The sequence below is a fragment of the Hylobates moloch genome, unplaced genomic scaffold, assembly GCF_009828535.3.
Source record: "Hylobates moloch isolate HMO894 unplaced genomic scaffold, HMol_V3 SCAFFOLD_17, whole genome shotgun sequence".
Taxonomy (NCBI): Eukaryota; Metazoa; Chordata; class Mammalia; order Primates; family Hylobatidae; genus Hylobates; species Hylobates moloch.
The window spans coordinates 31,557,357-31,566,489 of NW_026652292.1; positions in this window are offsets into that span (position 1 = coordinate 31,557,357).

The following is a 9,133-nucleotide window of genomic DNA, read 5'->3' on the forward strand; positions in this document are numbered from 1 at the left end:
AGATTGAGAAACGAGGGATGTGACTAAGAGAGCAAAAAGGAGGATATGCATGAAGTGAATGAACAAATAAATTGGTTTTGGGGGTCTTAGAGAAAGAGAGGAGAAAACAATGGGGAAGGAGCCATTCCAAAGAAAAGCAGAGAGTACCAAATAGCTAGGTAAGGTTCTGGACAGCTGTGGATCATCTTATGTGTCTGAGGAAGGCAAAAGTTTGAGAGCTGAGGAGTTAGTGTGCCTTATTTTCATTATTTCTTAAATTCCCATTTATCCCACTCCAGCCTCCCCTTAACTTCAATCCCCATAAGCAACTATTTAGCATGTTTATATATGTCCTTTTGTTGGAATGCATTCTTGTAAAATGTGTATTATTTAGGGTGAATGCAGTTTTAATTTATGTAAATATGTGTAATATCTGTCTTTTTTTCTTTTCAGTTAGAGCCATGTTTTTAAAATCCAACCAGGTTGCTAAGAGTACATCTCTTCTAGGTTTCCTGCTGCTTCAGAATGGGGGAGCACGTGCTTTACATGGCAGTGCCTAAGGGGGACAGTGACAAAGTTGATTGCAACTAGGGCGTCGAGGCAGTGGGGATGGGTAGATATCATTAATCTTGGGTCACCCTGTAGGGGAGACAACTGACTTGGCCACATCCTTCACAAACACCTGCATAACAACCTTTTACTCCAAATGCCCATAGGAGGTGAAGGCACTAGGTAAGCACAGGGAATAGGTTACATTCAATATAATTGTCCCTTTTTGTGTGGGTTTCCAGCTCCCAGTCAATTCTGTTTTGGGGGCAGTAGGGAGTGGTCATATAAGCTGGCTGGTCACATGCTGCAGGAGTAATCCAAGTCAGTGAGGCCAGTGGACACACATCATCTCCCTGGGGTGCACAGTCTGTCCTGTGGTTGGACAGAGGGGAAAAAATGTTGAATTCCTGAAGTCTAGTATATGCTCTTCAGCTCTACTGGACTGTGGTCAACGTTGCCTTTGTGAACACCGCACGTCTTCCTTGACTTGAGATTTTTCTTGGGCTGTAAGATTTGAGATTTTTATAATGAGAGGCACTCAACATCAAGGCGTCACCTGAGTGGGGAAGAAAAACAGTACATTCTGAATAACTTCTGGAGGGAAAGTGGGAGGTTATACCTCTTTTATTTAAAAAGAAAATAAATTATTCTGATTACCATAACATAATATGTACTTTTGTTAAACAAACTCAAGCCTAGAAAAGCATAAAGAAGAAAGAAAAAGATCACAACGAACCTGACCATTATATTTTAGTAAATTTCCTTTCAGAAATCTGTCTCTACATGTGTCTATCTGTGTATACACATGCTGTTTCAGAAGCTGAAAGTCTTCATATTTTTTACTTAATAAGCTTCTTTTGATGGATAGCTGTATTTTCTCCAGCATCCTAGGACAGAGAATTTTCTGTACTTGACTAATTATTTTTTTCTTCAGATAAGTTCCTTGAAGAAGTTTTCCTAGGTCAAAATATATGTACATTTTAAATGCATCTCAGTAAGATGACATCAACTTATAATTCAACTAAACTAACATTGCACGAAACTATATTCTTTTTTTTTTTTTTTTTTTTGAGATGGAGTTTCACTCTTATTGCCCAGGCTGGAGTGCAATGGCATGATCTTGGCTCACCGCAACTTCCACCTCCCAGGTTCAAGCAATTCTCCTGCCTCAGCCTCCCAAGTAGCTGGGATTACAGCTACTCCATGCCCAGTTGATTTTGTATTTTTAGTAGAGACGGGGTTTCTCCATGTTGAGGCTGGTCTCGAACTCCTGACCTCAGGTGATCTGCCCACCTTGGCCTCCCAAAGTTCTGGGATTACAGGCATGAGCCACTGCGCCCGGCCGGACAAAACTATATTCTAAGATGTTTGCTCTTTTGAACTCTGAGGAATTACCTGATATCCACAAAATCTGAAAACTAGGATGAGGAGGAAACTTAGATTGCCTCTAGAGCTTCATTCTCAGCCTAGGAGTCATTTGGAATATCAATCCAAGATCCTACCCTACCTTCACAGATAAAGCTCCAATTAAACAGATATTATTTCTGAGTTATAAGCAACACCTGCTGAGTCTCTCTCTTCTCTCTCCTTTGAGCAGATCAGGTATAATTTTCTCCATTTTACATAAAACTAGAGAAGATGAAGAACTATCTCAGTTTGCACAAATGGTAAATAGGAGGGGAGAAGCCTTTCATCAGGTAGGAAAATATAGAAATTTCTCCTTGAAAAAAATACTTCACAAATGGGGAAACTCAGAAATTCTGTTGTCATGTTAGTAATTATCAGGGAGGATTTTTGCACACAGGTTCACCAGTGATTTATCAGTTAAGTCCTGAGCGTAACTGAACTTTGCTCTGCCCCAGGCCTTCTGTCAATAATAGAGTCCAGTAAGGCTCTGAAGATACTTAACAGCTTTTCCAAAGCAATCCTTTCCCTCTCTTAACTAATTTAGGAGTTGTGAAACTGAAGGAAAGGAAAATTGTTTTGGAAGGATTTCAGATAAATTTATACAATTTACATGAAACTTCATATTACAGGTGTTCTATTTCACAGTTAATGGACTATGAAGAATGCTGTGTGCAGAGTGTTCAGACTGAGGTGCAGAGATTAGCAGTTGTGTAAGAAGAGAATAACTGCTTAAAGATGTGGCTCAGATACTGTAACCCTTAGAATTTCATGGAAAACTGATTTTCTTGAAAAATAATGCAAGGTCAAAGTCCTTTTGATTATTTATTAGGACTCTTTGAAGAAGTGTCATCAGAATTATTGGACTTACTATGTTTTAGAAAGTAACATTCTGGAGAAAGCTAGGGACACATGGATTACCTTATCCCTCCCACTAGACTGTATTCCCCAAGAGGCCGGAGAGCACATCCGTACTGCTCACTGCATACCTAGCACAGTGCCTGGCATACAGTGTTCAAGTATTATTCAATAATGTATGTGGTAGAATGATTGACAGATAATTTATGTGGGGAAGATTTGTGTTTAAATGGGAGATCCTGAAAATACAACTCAATCTCTTTTTGGTGAATGTATGGCAAAATCTTTTTGAGCATAGGCCCTTCTCTTAGCAGTTGGGATTTTCTAGTTGTTCCTTCCCTTGAACTTTACAGTCAAGGCTTAATTATTGTTTTCAATCACAGTAAGATGAGAATCCTTAGAGTTTGGTTCACTATGACTGGGATTGTTCCTGTATGGGGGAAGAGCTGTTCCCAAGCTTAGGGCTCTCAGTTACAGTGAATTATCTCACAAGGATCTTTAATTACAAGGACCTTTAATTATATCCTATTACTATAGTGATTATTACAGAATTGGCTGATTTAAATAATTCAAATTGCAAAAGAAAAATGAAGGAAGCGTGCATCAGATGAGAAGGAGAGAACTGTTTGGCCACCAAAAGGAAAAAATTCTCAACTAGAAGAAAACAAAATCTAGCTTATGCTGTTTTTAAAAGACACACCTAAAACATAATGACACAGAACAATTAGTAAGTAAAGGAATGAAAAGAAACTTACCAGAGAATTACCACTCTCAAGGATCCAAATTAGCAATATCAGTATCAGAAATAATAGGTTTTTTTTTTTTAATTATACTTTAGGATTTAGGGTACATGTGCACAATGTGCAGGTTTGTTACATATGTATCCATGTGCCATGTTGATTTCCTGCACCCATTAACTCTTCATTTAGCATTAGGTATATCTCCTAATGCTGTCCCTCCCCACTCCCCCAACCCCACAACAGTCCCCGGAGTGTGATGTTCCCCTTCCTGTGTCCATGAGTTCCCATTGTTCAATTCCCACCTATGAGTGAGAACATGCGGTGTTTGGTTTTTTGTCCTTGCGATAGTTTACTGAGAATGATGGTTTCCAGTTTCATCCATGTCCCTATAAAGGACATGAACTCATCATTTTTTATGGCTGCATAGTATTCCATGGTGTATATGTGCCACATTTTCTTAATCCAGTCTATCGTTGTTGGACATTTGGGTTGGTTCCAACTCTTTGCTATCGTGAATAGTGCCGCAATAAACATATGTGTGCATGTGTCTTTATAGCAGCATGATTTATAGTCCTTTGGGTATATACCCAGTAATGGGATGTCTGGGTCAAATGGTATTTCTAGTTCTAGATCCCTGAGGAATCGCCACACTGACTTCCACAATGGTTGAACTAGTTTACAGTCCCACCAACAGAGTAAAAGTGTTCCTATTTCTCCACATCCTCTCCAGCACCTGTTGTTTCCTGACTTTTTAATGATGGCCATTCTAACTGGTGTGAGATGGTACCTCACTGTGGTTTTGATTTGCATTTCTCTGATGGCCAGTGATGATGAGCAAGAAATAATAGGTTTTAAGACAAACATGACCATTATAAATAAAGGGGATTGTATGTAACAATGAAAAGAATAATTTATTTGGAGGACTGAACATTTAAATCTATATATGCCCAATAATACAGCCTCAAAATATATAAAGCAAAAATTCATAGAATTATAATAAGTAGAAACTTACTTAATCCTAGAAGATTTTAACTTACTTATAAATCACCTCCAAAAATGATATCTTAAGCAGCAAAAAAGGTGAACCTCATTAATGCAAAAATCCTAAATAAAAGTTTAGCAAATTGAACCTAATAATGTTTGCAAAAATACTTCATGTATAAGTGAGGTTCATCTTGAGAATGCAAGGGTACTTTAACCTTAAAATATACTCTCTGAAATAATTTTCTGTAATAACTTACACATTAATTAACAGAGAAAAGCCACGTGAACATATCAATAGACGTAGAAAAAAATTTGAGAAGTTTTAAAATCAGTTGGATAAAAAATTATTAGGAAACTAGAAATATAAAGGAATATCTTTCACATAACTACGGGTATTTGAAAAATTGTAGGGGCCCAGCAGCAGTTCTCTCTGACCTGCTGCCCCCCTGTCTCGTCCCTCATTCTCTCCAGAGCCTGGCCATAGAAACTGGAATCTCACTTCCCCAAGGCAGGTCATAGAAACTGGAACCCTCTTGCCCCAAAGTCAGCTTTACAGTCTAAAAATATTACTATAACTTTACGCCAGACTTTCTGTGTAAAAACTGACTGTAGATAACCTGATCTATCTTGTTTGACTGTAGGTCATAAGACCCCCTTTCCAGAGAGGGTCCTGCCCCATACCCAGAAGGAAGGAATGGTGAGAGGCATTCCTACACAGGCCAAGAAAAATCTAGACAGACAGGCCTTGCTATGTTTTCTCACTCAGTCTGTCGGCATTAGGTCCAATCATTTTCCTACAAGGCTGTCCATACTTGTTGAAACCAAGCATAAAAATAGACAGTTTCCTCTGTATCTTTGGGTCTTCATTCTGAAGGCTCCCATGTCACATAAAACTATAATCGAATAAATTTGTATGCCTTTTCTCCTATTAATTCAACTTTTGTCAGTGACTTTTAGTGAACTCTTGGAGGGCAAAACGGCAGCTTTCCTTTTCCCCCTACACCACCTACATGATGCCTTATATGTAATAGTGAACTTTTGATAGCATTCTCATTAAAGTCAGGAAGAAGAAAGAATGCCCATAACACATTTCTATTTAACACTGTCCTGGAAGCCCAATAAAATAGATCAAGAAAGGGAAATAAGAGTTATAAAGACTGGAAAAGAAGAAACAGTGTTGTTAGTTTGTGGTGACACAGTTGTAAAAATTGAAAATCCAAGAAAACCTACAAATTATAAGAATGTTAATTAGAGTTCAGTAAGGTTACAGAATGCAAGATCAGTATTAAAACATCAGTGGGACTGGGCATGGTGGCTCACGCCTGTAATCCCAGCACTTTGGGAGGCCGAGGCTGGCAGATCACCTGAGGTCAGGATTTCGAGACCAACCTGCACAACATGGCGAAACTCCGTCTCTACTAAAAATGCCAAAATTAGCTGAGTGTGGTGGTGTGGGCCTGTAATCCTAGCTACTCGGGAGGCTGAGACAGGAGAATCACTTAAACAAGGGAGGCGGAGCTTGCAATGAGAGGGTGCCTAGGGATGAATCTAATAAAACATATGCAAACATTAATAAAGAATAATGTAAAGTTTTATTGAAGCCCAATATAAAGGAAGTGATATACCATGTTCATGATTAGGAAGGCACAATATTATAAAGATGTAACTTCTGGCATTAAAACATAAATTCAATCTAGCTCCCAACACAATTTTTTAGGAGACCTGATAGGCTCATCTGAAAATTCATATGATGAGTAAATGGCCAAGAATAGCCACAACAATTTTGAAGAAGGGTATGGTGGTGTGAGAATTAATATACCAGATAACAAGACTTTGTATAAAATATGGTAATAAAACAGTGGCACACCAGGACAGGAATAGATAAACAGAAAAATGGGCCAGAAAAGCCTGGACTAACATTTGGGCATACATAGACACTCAGAAGATGACAAAGATGGCATAAAAGATTAGCAGGAAAAGGATGAGTTACTCAGATACAAATGGATTCATCAGGGAAATAAATAGTAAAATAACAATGCATCATTTTATGCTCATTGAATTGTCAAACATTAAAATATCTGACTGCACCAGGTAGTGATAAAGATGATGAGAAATGGAAATACTACACTGATGGCAAGGGTACACATCAGTAAAACTACTTTGGAGAGGAAGCAATTTGTCAGTATCTAGGAAATATTAAGATATGCATTTTATACGACCCAACAATTCCACCTCTAGGTATATATTTTGGAGAAACTTTTGCACATATTCCAATGACACTGGCATAGGAATGCTCATTCCGTAGTCATTTATGACAGTGAAAATCAAATGTTGCTAAATAGGGGGATTAATAAATAGTATATATGTGTAAAATTATAGCAGTGGTATACACACAACTTTTGTCATTTATGGCAATGAAAATTAAATGTCGATAAATAGGGAGATTAATACATTATATGTATGTATATAATTACAGCAGTTGTATGCATAAAGCAGTGAAAATTAGATGTTGATAAATAGGGAGATTAATAAATTGTGTACATATATATATATACAACTACAGCAGTTGTATGCATAAAGCAGTGAAAATTAAATGTTGATAAATAGGGAGATTAATAAACTGTATATATGTATGCAACCACAGCAGTTATCTACATAAAGCAGTGAAAATTAAATGTTGATAAATAGGGAGCTTAATAGATTGTATAGATGTATAAAACTAAGCAGCTGGAGCTATTGGTATCTCAAAAACCCAATGCTGAATGAAAAAAAATCAAAGTGCATAATGATATCTGCTATTTTTTATGCAAAACTCATAATACCGAAGTAATTGGTCATATTACTTAGGGATAGATAGATATGAGGTGAATGCATTTTAAAAATAGCTGGGAAGGATATGTAATAACTTTAGGATTGTAGTTACTGCTGAAGAGAGAGGTAGAGAATTTGGTTGTTGAGGGATGTAAATGATGGTATCTGTGATATTAAATGCATCTTTGTTAAAGAAAGGAACAGACAAGGCAAAATATGAATATTTACTAGATTTGGATGTGGGTAAATGAGTCTTTGTTATGTTTTTCTATATATTTTCAAGTATTTGTGAAATATTTTATGCAATAAATAAAAGATCACAAATGGATGATGAACTCACAGCTGGTTTTAAGTAAAGACTGAATAATTCTAGTCAGGAAAACACAAACAAAAGAAAATGTGAAACTTTGGTCCTGAGATTTGTGGCTTGTTAAATGAAAGTTGATCATATCTCAGGTTTGGAAACATGGGAAAGTTAATCGAATCTCAGGTTTGAAAACTCTCCTTTTGATTGTTCTTGGTTGTTCCCAGGAGAAGTTCCAAGAAACTTCTGGGTGCTTCCAAGCATGTTTGCATTTTCAAGGCTCGAGTCTGGCAGATGAATAAAGACTGGGGAAATGTGTGTTCAGTTTTGATTTAGAATTAGTAGGAAAATAAAATCAGAGGTGTTCAAAGATGAACACAAATTTCTGCCTGAAAAAAATGCCACGGGTGAGTGTACTAAGATAAATGTTTTAGCATGTGTCTGCATACTTTATTTCCGGAGTTAAAACACAGTTCCCCCTCCTTCTTTAAAAAAATCTATTCTAATAAATTTTGTTGTGGCAAAGAAAAAAAACTTGTCTCAAGTTAAAGTTTTCATGTAATGCATGTTTCACGTACATATATAAAGACTCTCCAAAAACTATTGCTCAGGTAATAATTTATTAAGTCAATTTAAACTAAACATTGCTACCACTGCAAAAGCATTTGCTCTGAAAAGGGACTGAAAAAATGAATCATAAAGTTATATAGTTCAGCAACAATATCAATATTGATTATGTAAAGTAAAACTACTGGCAAACGTCATTTAAGCTTACCCTGTAATTTTTAGTAACTTTATAAGGAGCAAATGTGTCACCTTAAAAATGTACCAGTGGCATTTACAAATTCCTTCAAACTCATTTACAAATACAGTAATAAAAATTCCTGAGCTCCCTTTTCTTACACCAGTGTTCACCAATCAACATCCACGCGGTGTTTTATTTGACCGACATCCTCTTTCCTTTTCTTAAGAAAATATTTTATCACATTCGTAAAAGTATCTGTGCTTCAAGTCAGTTTGTAAGTATCTGTTTTTAATGTGAACCTGATCATAACAAGAGAAAATGCTTAACATTAGCAGGGGCAGCAGGAATCGAGGGGCGGTGTGGGGCACAGTGGAGGAGATGTAAATACAAGAATTCCAGCTTAGATGTTGGGACTTCCAAAGTGGAATACATCTGACAGTATCAAAAACAGGCTCAGTTTCATCTGCATGGTTTCGAGGGACTTTCAAAGGTGAAGCCAGCAGGAATTACTCTGCATATTCTGGCTAGGAAGGTCCCTGTTGGGGGCTTTTCAATAATTCTATTTCTTATTCTTCTCCCTAGTCCCCCCACTGCTCCCTTACCCCCAAGATGTCAAAGTTTCTATTAAATGGAAGTTGCATCTTCCAGCCCCGAAAGAACTGGGGAGATTTAGAATGTATAAAACTTGATTAGTAAGTTGTAGGAAACCTGACAAGGTTAAGGTGTGAGATGGGATTCTGGCAAGATGTGGCAATATTT